The following is a 15,164-nucleotide window of genomic DNA, read 5'->3' on the forward strand; positions in this document are numbered from 1 at the left end:
CTCAAATGTAGCACTTTCCCTGCCTAAGGCAACGTGCCATTTCTGTGGGTGGTTGTAGGTGAGCTCATGGGGAAATGGCCAGGGAAATGTTTGTAATCAACCACTTCGGGGCGGAAGGGCGAATTGCTGCTAATGAACCACTCGCCATCACTTATTTGCCCCTCCACAAATAGGCAGAGACAGTTTTGGCTGCCCAGAAGTTGTTTCCCTTTCTTCTTGGACCTCTTTTATCCTCTTTATGGTCAAGGACTTTCAGGAGAGAACTTGGGAGAGTTGGTCACCAGAGTGAAGGTGCTGAGGACGCGTACCAGGCCTGTAGAATTAGTGAACCCCCTAGGTTGCTGGGGGCTCTTTGAGTGCCTTTAGTCTTCACTTGGGTCCGTGGGCCCTTCAGAAGACTTTGACTTGTTCTTCAGCTTTTGCCCTCCAGCGCTAGACCGGGGTACCTGGCATCACTTTTGCTCATTCGTGTTGGCAGGCCGTGCTCTGCGTCTCAGACTCAACTGCCGGAGCCACGTCCAGCGGAGGCAGTGCCAGAAACGCAACAGCTCATGTTCTGTTCCGCGGGCAAGGGGAATGGGGGCTATACGGAACATACTAGAGTCCGCTGTACTGAGTTTCTGCTTCTAGCGCGAACAGCCTGTTCCGCAGCCCCCTACGCGGGCACCGAGGACTTTGCCTCAGAGTGGCCCTGGCAGTCAGCCTGGCCATGCGGAAAGTGCCCTCTGGGTTGTGGACTAGGGAATGTCAAGACGCTTGGTCAGCTGGTCGTTACAAGGGCATGGGCAAGAGCAGAGACACCAGGAAAGATAATGTGGCACAGGAGCAAGAGAACTGGCGGGAGTAGCGGGTCCCCAGAGAAGCCTTCCTTCCTGACGACTTTCAACTTCCGAGCTCCTCCTCTCACTTTTTAATTATTTTTTTTTTATTGTGGAAATTCTCAAACATGTGCAAAATTAAAGACAATAGCTTTATAAGCCCCACGTACCCATCACCCGGCTGAAGCCATTATCAGAGCCGGTCGTGTTTCATTTCATTCCGACCCACTTCCTTCTCCCATCCCCTGGAGCGCTACGACAAAAACAGCTTTACTGAGGCATAATTTACAAACCATAAGACTCACCCATTTTAAGTGTAAAACTCAATGGCTTCTAGGAATTTTACAGATTTGTACCACTGTCACCACATCCAGTTGTAGAACATTTTTTTATCACGCCAAAGAGATTCCTCATATGCCATTTCTGGACATTTTATATACACGGAATCATACAATACGCAGATTTTTGCAACTGGCTTCTTACACTTAGCATAATGCTTTTGAGCCTGTAGAATGTATCAGTAGTTTGTACGTTTTTTATGGCTGAATGATATTCCATCGTAGATGGGCATACCACATTTCATTTATACATTGACCAGTTGATGGACCTTTGGGTTGTTTCTACTCTTTGGCCATTATCAATAATACTGTTAGTAATATTCACTCCTGGAACATGTTGAAGCAAACCTCTGACATCATTTCATCGGTGAATAGTTCAGGATGTATCTCTGAATTAAGCACAGCAGCCTTTAAAAAAACCAACCATAAACACAATGCCATTACCACATGTGAAATAATCAACAATAATTCCTTTAAAAGCTTTTTTTTAAGTTTATGTATTTATTTATTTATTTTTAGAGAGAGCACGGGCAGGGGAGGGTCAGAGAGAGAGGGAGAGAGAGAATCCCAAGCAGGCCCTGCACTGTCAGCAGCACAGAGCCTGATGTGGGGCCCAACCAAACCCACAAACCGTGAGATCATGACCTGGGCTAAAAATCAAGAGTCGGACGCGTAAGTGACTAAGCCACCCAGGCGCTCCTATTTATTTGTTTTTGAGAGAGCGAGCGAGCAGGGGAGGGCCAGAGAGAGAGAGGGAGACAGAGAATCCCGAGCAGGCTCTGCGTTGTTAGCGCAGAGCCCGATGTGGGACTCAAACTCAGAAACCGACCTGAGCCGAAGCCAAGAGTCTGATGCTTAACCGACTAAGTGACCCAGGTGCCCCAACAATAATTCTTTAATAATCCAATCAGTACTAAAAGTTCCAGTCATCTCTTAGATGCCATAGGATTTTTAAAGTTATAGTTTGTTCAGATCTGGAGCTAAATAAGGTCTTTAATTGAGATCGCTTGATATAGATTTAAGCCTTCTTATCTACAGGTTCCCCTATATCCTGTCTCTCCAATTTATCTGTTAAAGAAACGAGATCATTTGTTCTGTAGAGTTTCCCAGAGTCCGGATCTTACTGATCGCATCCCTGTGATGTCTTTCAACACGTTCCTCAGTCCTTTGTATTTCCTGTAAGTTAGTAGTTGGACGGAAGCTTCATCAGACTCCGGTCTGCCTTTCGGCAAGACCCCTTCACAGAAGGTGCCATGTACTTCTGTCAACAGATGAGCGGCGTCTGGTTGTCCCTCTCTTGGCGATGTTAACAGCCATTGCGGATCATTACCTAGATTCAGTTGTTCGTGAGGTGGACCATTTTCTGAAGGGATCCTGGACGAGGCTCTGTCCTTTTCAACCAAAGCACCTCAGGGAGCTCGCGGAACTCTTGTTCAAACTGAGGCAGCAGCTCCGTGTGATGAGGTAGCTCTGCAAACTCTGGAGCCTTCGCAGGGGTGTGGGCTTTGGATGGAGCCACTTGGGTGGCCTGCCATGGTCTATCGAGACCCTTTAGGCCTTCTTCCGTGTCCTCATCAGTTTGGGCTGCTGTAAGAAAACAGAAGTTAAACAGCAGACATGTATTTCTCCGCGTCCTGAAGGCTGGGAAGTCCAAGATCAAGGCACATTTGGTGCCTGGTAAGAACCCATTTCCAGGTTCATAGCTGTCTTCTCACTGTGTCCTCACATGGTGGAAAGGGTGAGGGGAACTCTCTAGAGTCTCTTTTAGAAGGGCACTAACCCCGTTCATGAGGGCTCCACACTCACGACCTAATCGCCTCCCAAAGGCCCCACTTCCAAATAGCCTCACACTGGGGGTTAGGATTTCAACACGTGGATCCTGGGGAGACACAAGCATCAAGACCGTAACGCTCCGTCTCTCCAGCTACTGGGTTCTGTAGTGTCCCCGCTGCCCTGTTGCGTTTCCAATTTCCAGCATCCCGGCCGCTGTTCTGCCTTTTTTTCATCATGCTTCTTCATCAGCCCTTGCTTTCTCCCCCTCACTGCCCATCTTTCCATTTCTGACCAGTGACAGCCAGTTTGGGCCCTGCATTATGGGGAAGAGGGAGAGATCTCCAGCCCAGCACATCTGATTGCTCCACGGCACTCGAAACACATTCTAGCAAATTGTGGAGAAGACGGGAATTGGCTGGACAGCAGTGTTTCCTATTAGCATTAATTTGCATTTGGCTTTCTGTAGCGTAGGTGAGTACCTGTTATCAAAATGCAGGTGCAGAAAGAGACAGAGGCAAACCAAGAAACGGACTGAACTATAGAGAACAAACGGATGGTCACCGGAGGGGAGGGGGTGGGGGGATGGGTGAAACAGGTGACGGGGACCAAGGAGGGCATTTGTCGGGGTGAGCCCCGGGTGACGTGTGGAAGTGCCGAATCCCTATATTGTACACCTGAAGCGAATGTTACGCTGTGTGTTAACCATGCCGGAATTCGCGCGGAAACATAAACAAACAGAGATATGAGACGGGCTGCAAACGAGAAGAGTGGATACCAGTGGTGAACGTTGCATTGTGCAAAGGAAGTGATTCACATTTTCACGACTGCTGTTGTCTTTTTAGCAACTGTACCGGTCAGCGGGCCGCACTGTTTCCAATAAACAAACCCAAAAACCAGAAGAAAAAGCAAACAGGGCCACCCTGTTTAATTGGTGGAAAGTGACTGATGCTGCAGGCGGAGACGCGATCATAATTCAATTTCACAACTGCCCGAGAGCTGCTAGTGCCCAGTGCTGACACGACCTCTGCTCTTGTGGTTCTCGCCAGCAACCTGGGAAGACACACACACACACACACACACACACACACACACACACGAGACAGCCAGAGAACGGGAGGTAGAAATGAGCAAGTTGCTACAGGATGGCTCCTACAGTAAGTGCCGGGGGGGGAGGTCAGAGGCAGGAGAAGCTGGTGTGGGCCGAGGGAGTTGGCACAGGCTTCTGGAAGGAGGTGAGACCCTGGCATCGGCAGCTCATACCGGTGTGCTTGGTGCCACCTCTTAACCACTGGTTGCGTCTCCCTTCTGCTCTGCGCGCGGAAAGCACATCTTGCAAATGTTGACAAGACCCGTGCCTGAGAGTCTGAAAGAAAAGGGTCTGAGTGTCTCGGGCCACCGTGGATCCTGTGCGGAGTGATGACCTCCTGACTTAAGTGGGGGAAGTGTCCCTCAACCAGTCTGAGATACAGCAGTGAAAGGGCACCAGCGGAAGGCTTTGGGGGTTATTTCCCAAAGGGAAAAGGGATTAGAGCCCGAGTTATTTCTGTGAATTCACACGCGTCCTTTCAGCTCTGACGGCTCCTGCTGCCTTGAAGAAGTATGTAAGCAGCCGTGTAAGCAGAAGCCTGTGTTCCCCATCAGGGAGGCCTTGCGTTCGGTGAAAAGACACGCGGCTTCTGCGCGAACCTGGACGGGTTCTACGACCCCGTGAGCCACCGTTTCCCCATCTGCAGAGTGGGGCTGAGAACGCCTCGAGGGATTCTTCTGCGCATCGAGGAAGATGATCAGCGTGAAAGTAGCCAGGGCAGCGACGGCAAACAGTAGGTGCTATTTTGACCATTTGTGATGCCGTCCTGGGGCGTCGCACACGGGAAGCCCCCTTGGTGGGGCACCGTTGCATCTGAGGCGGAGGGTGCCTCGGGACACAGGCAGCCCCCAGGGGCTGTGAGGTGCCGCAGGAGAGCGTCTGAAGGCGCCCGCTCATGCTCGGCAGTTTAAAATGACATTTGCTTGAGCTCCCGTAGGTGTTACGGATGCTTCCCCCTCCTTCATTTGCGTTTTGCTGGGTTGTCATCAGACCGTATCTGATCGGGTGTGCCGGAGAAGTGCGGGACCGCGCAGGGTGGCCCGGGGGCGGTGCGGGCGACTAGCGGCGCTTCGGGAGGGCTGAGGAAGACCCGCTGGGGTCCCCACCCTCGCGGAGGCACCCAGCTCCCCGACCTTGTGCGGCTCACACCTTAAGCAAGCTGTGCGCACGGCGCCCTCTGGTGTCCCGGCGCGGTCACTGCGCCGGTGCCCGCGCCCGGAGCCCGCCGGCCCCCTCGGTGGGTGATTGCCGAGACCTCCGCCCTGCCCCGCGCCTCCGCCTGCACCCCTCCCCTCCCCGGTATCCCGAGCCCCCCTGGGTGCACAGAACGCGGACCCGGGGGCGCTTCCAGACTTTTATTTCTGTAGCGAAACTGTGCCTAAGACGGGGCGCCCCTTGGGCGCTGGGCTTGGCCGCGCCTGTCCCGAGGGCGCCACCTCCTGCCGATGGCAGAGCGTGCAGCTCAGCGCGGCCGAGGTCCCCACCGCGCCCTGATCCCGACGCTGCTGCCGGTCCCTGGGGGCGGCGTCCCTGCCGGGCCCCGTCTCGCGACGCCCTAGCGGCTGTCATCTGCTGCCCCCACCCCCATTTTCGTTTCGGGAAGCACTCAAAGGAGGGGGGGCACTTATCTCTCTGCGGCCCATTCGTAACTAAATGTCATCTGCAGCCCCGGGCATAGCCTCTTCTCCTCGGAAGCCAGAAGGTGCCCGCGTGTCCGTAGAGCGTGGGTGCTGCTGGTTAGAAAAGCCGGTATTTGATCAGACGTAGAGATTGATTTCCACCCCCACGCAGCGTCTGCCGATTGCTCGGCAAACTATTAAAGTAAACTAGATTTAACAAAGGGAAAATAATTTTGCAGGGGCCTGCTGTGCCGAAATGTGGGTTGCTATCGGCACCGGAGCTTAATGAGGACTGAATTATTGTTAATACGTGGACGAAATTTATAGTGCATCATTAATACTTTTGAAAGGCAACATTCCAGGCATTGTTACCTCTCCCTTCTGCAAATGTGGATGCGATTCAAAATGTGTGCCTGAATCGCCTGTGCGTGTTGATCGACAATCTAATTACCATTCCACTTCTGAATTTGGCCATGGGGCTTGTAACACCGGCCTTCACTTTCCCCTTGCTCGGTGTTCTTAATGCCACCGAGATTTCTCTCTGCTCCCTCCTAATGAGTTGGGTTATTGAATAGCAGAGACTGGGAGGATATGCATTCATCACTTCAAATGTTAAAATGTTTTTAACGGCAAAAGTAAGAAGGAGAATTATTATTGTCTCAATTATGGCATTATCTTCTCTTACTTGATTCCCCCCACCCCGCCCCCCGCCTCCCCTCTCCTTTTATGTAAACTCAGCAGGACAGGTTTATCACAAGTATAGCGTTCCGATTCAGTACCCATCACCAAATACGTTTTCTGTGAAAGGCAGATCTGTAAGAGGTTGGAAGGAGGAAATGATAAGAGAAATACAATTGCAAGAAACAATTGCGTGTCCCATTTAAGAAAGTCCAAAGCTTGCAGAAGCACTTGCATTGCGTGGATCTTCTTAAATGTGTTTCTTCTTTTTCTTTTTCCCTTACGTAGCCCTTATATTTTTAATTTTATTGTTGCACGTGTGTGAAGTTCGGAGGTCAAACTTGATTTCTTCTGCCAGTGTTCAAATGCTTCGTTTCCCTTTGTAACCGTGCAACCTCTGCTTCCTTTGTTTGTTTTGTTTACTTGGTCTTCCTGGGAGATTGGGTTGGTCGGTAAGCCTCAGACTGGACTCCCAGAAAAGGCCATTGGGTGTCTTCGCGCTATTGCTAGTACTTTTCAAGATGTGAAGGATAAGGGGAGTGGCCTGACTCGCTGTGTCCCAACTCTTGATCTCCGGGCGTTTTTTTTGGGGGGGGTGGGGAGCTGGGCCAACCCGAGGTCACCCAGGCATTGTGGGCAGCTAGGAGTTAAAGCTTGGAATCTCATTTCCACCAAGGGCTAGTACTGTGAGCACTTCTTCTATGATTCTAAGCCTACGTTTCCTCACGTGGAAAAGGAGAACAGCAACCTGTAGAGCTGAGTGGGGGTCAGAGGGGTTCATCAAACGGGCAGCAGGGAGAGTTCAAGTTATTGTTGTTCTTTCTACTTTGTTGAGATTGTGAATCCTGAGCAGTTGTGCACACGTGTGTGTGTGTGTGTGTGTGTGTGTTTGTAGGAAGGGAAAAGAGAGAGAAAGAAAAGGAAGTCTTGCATTAGAGGAAAGACATATTGTGCTTGTGAATTGGAAGAACCAATATTATTAAAATGTCCATGCTACCGAAAGCAATCTATGCCTTCAGTACGGTCCCTGTCAAAATAACAATAGCATTTTTCACAGAACTGGAACGAATAATCACTAAATGCGTGTGGAACCACAAAAGCCCCTGAAAAGCCAAAAGAAATCTTGGGAAAGAAGAATAAAGCTAGAAGCATCCTGCTTTCTGTTCTCAAACTACACTCCAAAGGTATAGTAATCAAAACAATATGGTACTGGTACCAAAACAGACACATAGATCAATAGAACAGAATAGAGAGCCCAGAACTAAACCCACGCGTATACGGCCAATTAATCTACAGCAAAGGAAGCAACACTTTACAACGGAGAAAAGACAGTCTCTTCAATAAATGGTGCTGGGGGTGCCTGGGGGGCTCAGTCAGTTAAGCCTCTAACTCTTGATTTTGGTTCAGGGCATGATCTCGCAATTCATGGGATCAAGCCCCACATCAGGCTCTGTGCTGACAGTTCAGAACCTGCTCGGGGTTCTCTCTCTCTCTCTCCTCTCTTCCTGCCCCTCCTCTGCTTGCTTGTGCGTGCTCTCTCTCTCTTTCTCTCTTTCAAAATAAATATATAAACATTAAAAAAAGAGATGGTGCTGGGAAAACTGGACAACTACATGCAAAAGAATGAAACTGGATTACTTTCCTTTTTAAAAAAAATGTTTATTTTATCTTGAGAGAGAGAGAGAGAGAGAGTGAGCAGGGGAAAGGCAGAGAGAGAGGGAGAATCCCAAGCAGGCTCGTTGTGGTCAGCATGCAGAGCCCGACACAGGGCTTGAACTCATGAAACTGTGAGATCATGACCTGAGCTGAAATCAAGAGTTGGCGACTAACCCACCTGAGCCACCCAGGTGCCCTGAAACTGGATTCCTTTCTCACACCATACACGAAGACGAACTAGAAATGGATTAAAGATCTAAATGTAAGACCTGAAACCATAAAACCCCTAAAAGAAAACGTAGGCAGTAAACTCTTGGACATCAGTCTCAGTAATACTTTTGGATTCGTCTTCTCAGGCAGGGGTAAGAAAACCAAAAATAAACAACTGGGACTACATCAAACTAAACACTGAAGGAAGCTATCAACAAAACAACAAGGCAGCCTATTGAATGGGAGAAGATATTTGCAAGTGATACATCCTATAAAGGGTTAATATCCAAAATATATGAAGAACTCGTACAACTCAACACCAAAATACAATCCAATTAAAAACTGGGCAGAGGACCTGAATAGACATTTTTCCAAAGAAGACATACAGATGGCCAACAGACACATGAAAGCATGCTCAACATCACTAGTCGTCAGGGAAATGCAAATCAAAACCACAATGAGATATCGCCTCACGTCAATCAGAATGGCTAGAATCAAAAAGGTAAGAAATAACAAGTGTTGGCAAGGATGTGGAGAACAGGGAACCCTTGCACACTGTTGGTGGGAATGTAAATTCGTGCAGCCATTATGAAAAACAGTATGGAGGTTCCTCCCCCAAATTAAATAGAGAACTACCCTATGATCCAGCAATCTCACTTCTGGGTATTCATCTGAAGAAAACAAAAACACTAATTTGAAAAGATAAGTGCACCCCCCCCCATGTTCATTGCAGCATGATTTACGATACTTACGATACAAAAGCAATCTAAGTGTCCATCCATACATGAATGGATAAAGAAGGCGTAGTATACACAATCACAAATGTGTGCGTGCACACACGTGCACACAAACACACATATACACGCACGCGCACACACCGGAATATTACCCAGCCATAAAAAAAAAAAAAAAGGAATGAAATCTTGCCATTTGCAACAACATGGGTGGGCCTACAGGGTATTAAGTGAAGTAAGTCAGTCAGAGAAAGACACGTAGGATTTCACCTATATGTGGAATCTAAAAAACGGAACAAATGAACAAACAACCAGAAACAGACTCACAGACACAGAGAACGAACTAGTGGTAGCCAGAGGGGAGGGGGTGGGGGCATGGGCAAAAAGATGGAGGGCATCCAGAGGTACAAACTTCCAGTTCGAAAATAAATAGGGGATGAAAAGCATAGCATAGGGAATATAGTCAATAATATTGCAATGACTTTCTTTTTTTTATTTTTATTTATTTATTTTTTATTTTTTTAATTTTTTTTTGCAATGACTTTCTATGGTGACAGACGGTAACTAGACTTACTGTGGTGATCATTCTGTAATGTATATAAGTGTTGAATCACTATTCTGCACACCCGAAACGAATGTAATATTGTATGTCAGCTATGCTTCAACAATAAAAACAGAAATCTTCCATTAGAATTCTTTTCACGTAGGAATCGTGAAGTGCAGTGACTCCTAGGACAGAGAGACAGGAGCATTTGTGTTCAGTGGGGACGAATGCCAGGGTCAGCGTTGTGACAGAATGGAAATATTTCTGAGCTTCTCAACCCGCGGACAAGGCTAGATTGGATGGCTGAGGACTTTTCCCGAAACCGACAGGATGCTGAACCATCGTCAAGTGTACCAATCAGGTACAAGGAAAACAATCTCCAAAACAATGAGAAGCACTGAAACCAGGGCAAGAAGAGCGGAAGTTAGACCCAGAAATAACTCTGCGAGTGAGGGCTGTGGTCAGTGTTTGGCAAAGGAAGAAAATGAAATACCGTTCTGTGGAAATACAGAATTTCTCAAGAGCCTCGCCTGAAAGCACAACCCTATCGATGGGTACATTCTCACATACATGCACATTGCTCCTTTCTGTTTGGAAGCTGAGATTGATATCGTCTCTGTAGGATTCGGCTGAAAGAAAGAGATTTCCAGAATCGAAGTTCCCTCTTGCCCGAACAGTATTAGCGGGCCTGGAATGGGTTTTATTCCGGGGGAAGCTTTTTATTCATACGTTCGCTTTACAGACACACACCAAATGCCTGATCATCAGGAAGATTTTAATCTTCGCAAGGCGACAAGCAGTTTTGGTTGCTATGGCATTTGTCAATATCATTTCCATTACACAGCCTCTTACAGAACCTTCATTTCTATAAAACCTACTCAGGATTTCCGTCCTACTGCTGCTACTTTTTTGTTGCTGTTGGCCAAATATGTCGTGGTTATAGTATTGACAAAGCTTTCCTGGGCAACACCAACTCCCTTTCTTCAAGCATTAACAATACCAGGGTAGCTGTGACATTGCAGTTCTTTAAAACTCTCTCGGGATTTCTGTACAGATGACGGCTTTGAATCTGGCATTCTTTTCTGCCAGGCTAGAAAAGTAAGCTTTTGCAAATACATTGAAGGGGAAATTAATTTGTAGCTAAGTGGGAGTGGGGGAGATAGGTGACATGTTATATAAGCTTCTAAAATGTCTTGTTCCTTCAACGGGTACTCTTATGACTAAAAGTTGATTTCTCCTGGAGGTGGGGTTAGTTTTCATCAGAAATGTGATGGTCTGTCTTACATTAGTTATTAATTGGTAGAATCTCTGTTTTGCGTGTGCCCCGGAGAGGGTGGGATTAGCTCTTTGTCCCAGATTGGTTTTGAAATTGAGGCCGATGATCCCATTCATGCACCAAAGGTGGTATGGAAAAGCTATCAGGCACACCATGACGCTCTTTGGGGACAACGGGGCAGGCTCCCAAGCTGGTCCATTTAGCTTGAATGAAGGAAGACGCTAGTGCCTTTGGTTTTATTGAGATTGGGGCCTGGGGTAGGGGTGAGGGTTCCTACACACGGGCTGAGGTTCCGGTGGTTCTATCTACCCTGTCAGCACAAAGGGGGGGATTACCCAGGCTTCCTTATGGGCTTGCTCAAATGTGGGACAAAAGACAGAGGAGGAGCGAGGCTTCAAAGATGTCAGCAAGCAAAAAAATGGAGTCAGAGTCTTTTTTTTTTTTTTTTTAACAGGCTCCAGGCTCCGAGCCGTCGACACAGAGCCCGACGTGGGGCTCGAACTCACAGACTGCGAGATCATGACCTGAGCCGAAGTCGGACGCTCAACTGACGGAGCCACCCAGGTGCCCCAGACTCTTTGTTGTTGTTGTTGTTGTTGTTTTGTTTTAAATCGACATATCCTAGTTGCTTTATTTAATTTTTCACTTAAAACAAGACCAAAATCAAAACCTTCCAACTTATACTTTTCAACCTGAAAGAATCAAAGAATAGCTATAATTCTAAAATAGCATCAATACAGCCAATATTATTCTTGTGACTATTAATGAGCTATACTGAAACAAGGTAAGATATAAATACCTGGCTTTGTACGTAATTTGAAGTGTTGCCACTAAAATCAATTACAGGTGTTTATTCTGAAAGGCATTACTAGGAAGGTTGCAGACTCAAATGCTGATGATGGTTTCAAAATTAAATTTATAGAATACCCGGAAATAGGTTGCATTGTAGACCTGTAGACAGTTTTCAAACTCTCATTAACAACAATTTTTTAAAAAGGCGTAGAAGGCTACTCTTTTCATATAAATTGGGAGTTTTAACATCTCCCTTTAGTGCCTTCAATTGTCACATGGCAATAAACCAAAGACCCGCATAATTTCAAATGATGACAGATACTCTTTAGGCAAAATTCTCGTTTCAGTACGTTTAATGTCGTGTACATCAAACTAGAGTAAAAAGATGACTATGAACGAGGTGTAGCCCCTGTATTTTCGTGAACAGCACCCCAGATTACGGCAAACCCAGTTTACATTCCACCATCAAGTGCGGTTCTCCCATTAGTTCACTTTGTGATGGCTCATTAAGAATATGTTCAAATGCAATAGTCTGATCATTACCCCTCAAAGTATCCAGTGAAAGGTTAGAGCTTGGAGGAAATGGAAGACGCTGAACCCGCTGTACTGCCTTGAATTCCATTTGTAATTTTATCTTGGTTGAGCTGGAAATTTTTTTCTGGTATTTCAAGAGGATGACTAGGCAAAAGTTCATTCTTCACACAAGGAAGACCTTTTCGAAGAAGATCATGACTTTCATAAAGGTCCACTTGCTCAAAGTTCAGTAACTGGAATGCTGTCCTTTAGCTGTGATCCGAGACCTTTGACATTCATCTTCAACTTGCTCTGTGAACAGTCTCTCCGCCCTGTTATCATTAGCTGGATACCTTGTTCAAGAGCCCAGCATTGTGTATTTTACGAAGTGACATGAATGCCTTGTTCACCATCAGTGATGTCTGGAACTCTGAAGAGAATAAGGAGTGCCTGGCTGAGACCTTGTATTGTGGCATTAAATACATGCAGAGAGAAGTGTGACCTGCGTTTATATTTTGGGTATCTGTGAGGCAATAAATTCCCGGTGTTCCTTACCCCAAGGGGGGCAACCTTGGATAAGGAATTGTTGCCACTGGTCAGACCAGAGGGCCAGATCAGTGGAAATAGCACAAGAGTCTGTAAAAATGTGCGTATGCGACCGATTGTTGGCCAGGTATTGTCTAGTGCTAAGATGATGGCCTGAAGTTTGGCTCATTTTGCTGACAGTGGCGTCCTGTCTTTGATCAGGGACATCCAGGTTAGATGACAGACAGCAGCTGTCCAGCAGCACTGCTGAATGTAAAGGGTACAAACTCCCTTTTCTGATCACTCAGTTGAACTCAAGGGGCTCCCCATGTGGTCACTGAGCATAAGAGAGGGATACTATTTTTCGGCACCATCGTATCTGTTAAGAAGACGGAGGAAGGGGAGGGCCCCCTTCTTAGAGGTGAGATATACCAGAGGCCAGGTTTGTAAGTATCAGGGAAGTATCATTTTCGTTTCATAAGAAGGGGTGTTGCCTCCACGATCAAAAGAATATTGAGTCACCTGTGAGAGTTTCCGTCTTCAGAAGGGCCCAGTATACAGCTAGCATTTGTTGCTCCAATGACGTGTAGCATGGGGCCGAGAAGAAAAGTTGTTTTGTACTGCAGAAAAACCAGGTTCTTCTGCATAGACAACTTATAAGCCATCATAGGTGGTCCAGAGACTCTAGAAGGCATGAGAGGAGGTTGCTAAAGCCACTACAGTGAAGGACACGAATGGGAGTGCCTGTTGTTTTGTAGAGCCTTGTTGGAGGGAGCCCCATTCAAGATGAACTGATTTGTAAGTAACAGCATAAAGTGGGCTGAAGCAAAAAAATTTAAACAAGGAATATGTTGCCTCCAGAACCCAAACGTGTGTGAAAGATGTTTGGCTTGTTTTAATGATGTAGGTGCTGGGAATGTCAGTAGTTGTTTCCTAACAGTATCAGCAATGGAGTGGCCCTTGGCTGACCAAACGATTCCCAGTTATTTGAATACCCTGATTGAGTGTGTCAAATGCATCTCTTTGGAGATGATGTCATCAGTGTGATATCATACCTCCGCTCTTAGGGAAAGTTGGATGGCTGCAAAGGTGGCGTGCAATGGTAGGGCTGTTGAGATTCTCTGTGTGTAGCTGGGTAAAGGCCTACTATGTCTCTTTGACGATGAGGGCAAACTTCAGCGGAGAGACTATTGAAAAAAGCACTGAATAGAACATATTCAGCAAATCTACAATAGCCAAAGATGTTTCCAGTTGTGGGTTGCATGGAGTGAATAATTTCAATAATATTGGGTGTGTATGTGGCAAGTGTATAGGAAAGAATTTAACCGTGTCCAAAGGCAGGTCCAGCCTTCGCCCTTGGCTTCTTAGAGGTGGTGTCTAAGCCCTTGAAGTGGCATGCCTAATGGGAATATCTTTGTTTGCCTTGGGGCCTTGGGCTATACCAACAACGCAATTTAGGGTGAGGGCTTTGTGTCACAGAGTATCAACTGACCTCTGGAGGGGCTGGATATTGAGGTCGGCCACACGGATGGCCGACCAGCTTTGTGTGGTCAAGCCCCAACAAAGACTTTGGACCCAAGGCTCAGGTGAGCTCCCCTGATTGGCAATAGCCCATGTGTATTGGCGCATTCTGGATGCCAGGAAAGTAGTACTGTCCGTGACTCTGTGGAGAGAGGACAACTGGAAGCTCCACATTTGGAACTTTCTTAGACTTTGCCTTGCGCATCTCTTCCCTTGGCTGGTTTTAGTCTGTATATTCTTTCAGTGTAACAAACTATAACTGTGAGTATAACAGCATTTAGTTATCCCTATGAGTTCTTGTTTTCAAAGTTGATTTATTTATTTATTTATTTATTTATTTATTTATTTATTTTCTAATGTTTATTTTTGAGAGAGAGAGACAGAGCGTGAGCAGGGGAGGGACAGAGAGAGAGGGAGACACAGAATCCGAAGCAGGCTGCAGGCCCCGAACTGTCAGCACAGAGCCCTACGCCGGCCTCGAACTCACAGACCGTGAGATCATGACCTGAGCTGAAGTCAGACGCTTAACTTATTGAGCCACACAGGCTCCCCTATTTATTTATCTTTTAAAGTAATCTCTACACCCAACGTGGGGCTCAAACTCATGACTCCGGGATCAAGAGTTGCATGTTCCAGCCAACCGGGTACCCCAAAGATTTTTTTTTTTTTTTTTTAATTTTAGGCAGGCTCCACACCAGACGTGGGGCTTGAACTCACTACCCTGAGATCAGGAGTCCCATGTTCTATTGACTCAGCCAGCCAGGTGCCACTCTATGGATTCTTCTAGTGAATTACTGAAGCCTAGTGTGATCGCAAGAATGCTTAAACTTATAATTGGTGTCAGAAGTGAGGGCAGTCTTGTGAACTGTGCTCCCTGTAACTTTGGAGGGGCCTCAATCAGGGGTGCCATGTAGTTAAGGTTGAAGCAATCCACTGTTGGGCACTGTTCATTTTAATCAGGCCTGAGCATTGGCCAGTTTGGGCTACTGGGTATGATTAACGAATTTTAAACAGCAGGGAAGAGGTCCATGTGATTTAATTTTTATCAAGCCAATTGTAACTATGAAATATTTAATTTTA

The 15,164-nt window shown here is 46.8% G+C and overlaps 1 pseudogene; it reads right to left on the reverse strand.

Annotated features, from left to right (window-relative positions):
* Window positions 1-11,961: 11,961 nt before the first annotated feature.
* LOC115506902 lies at window positions 11,962-12,338 on the reverse strand (annotated as a pseudogene).
* Between the last annotated feature and the right edge of the window lie 2,826 nt (window positions 12,339-15,164).

The sequence above is a fragment of the Lynx canadensis genome, chromosome X (assembly GCF_007474595.2).
Source record: "Lynx canadensis isolate LIC74 chromosome X, mLynCan4.pri.v2, whole genome shotgun sequence".
Taxonomy (NCBI): domain Eukaryota; kingdom Metazoa; phylum Chordata; class Mammalia; order Carnivora; family Felidae; genus Lynx; species Lynx canadensis.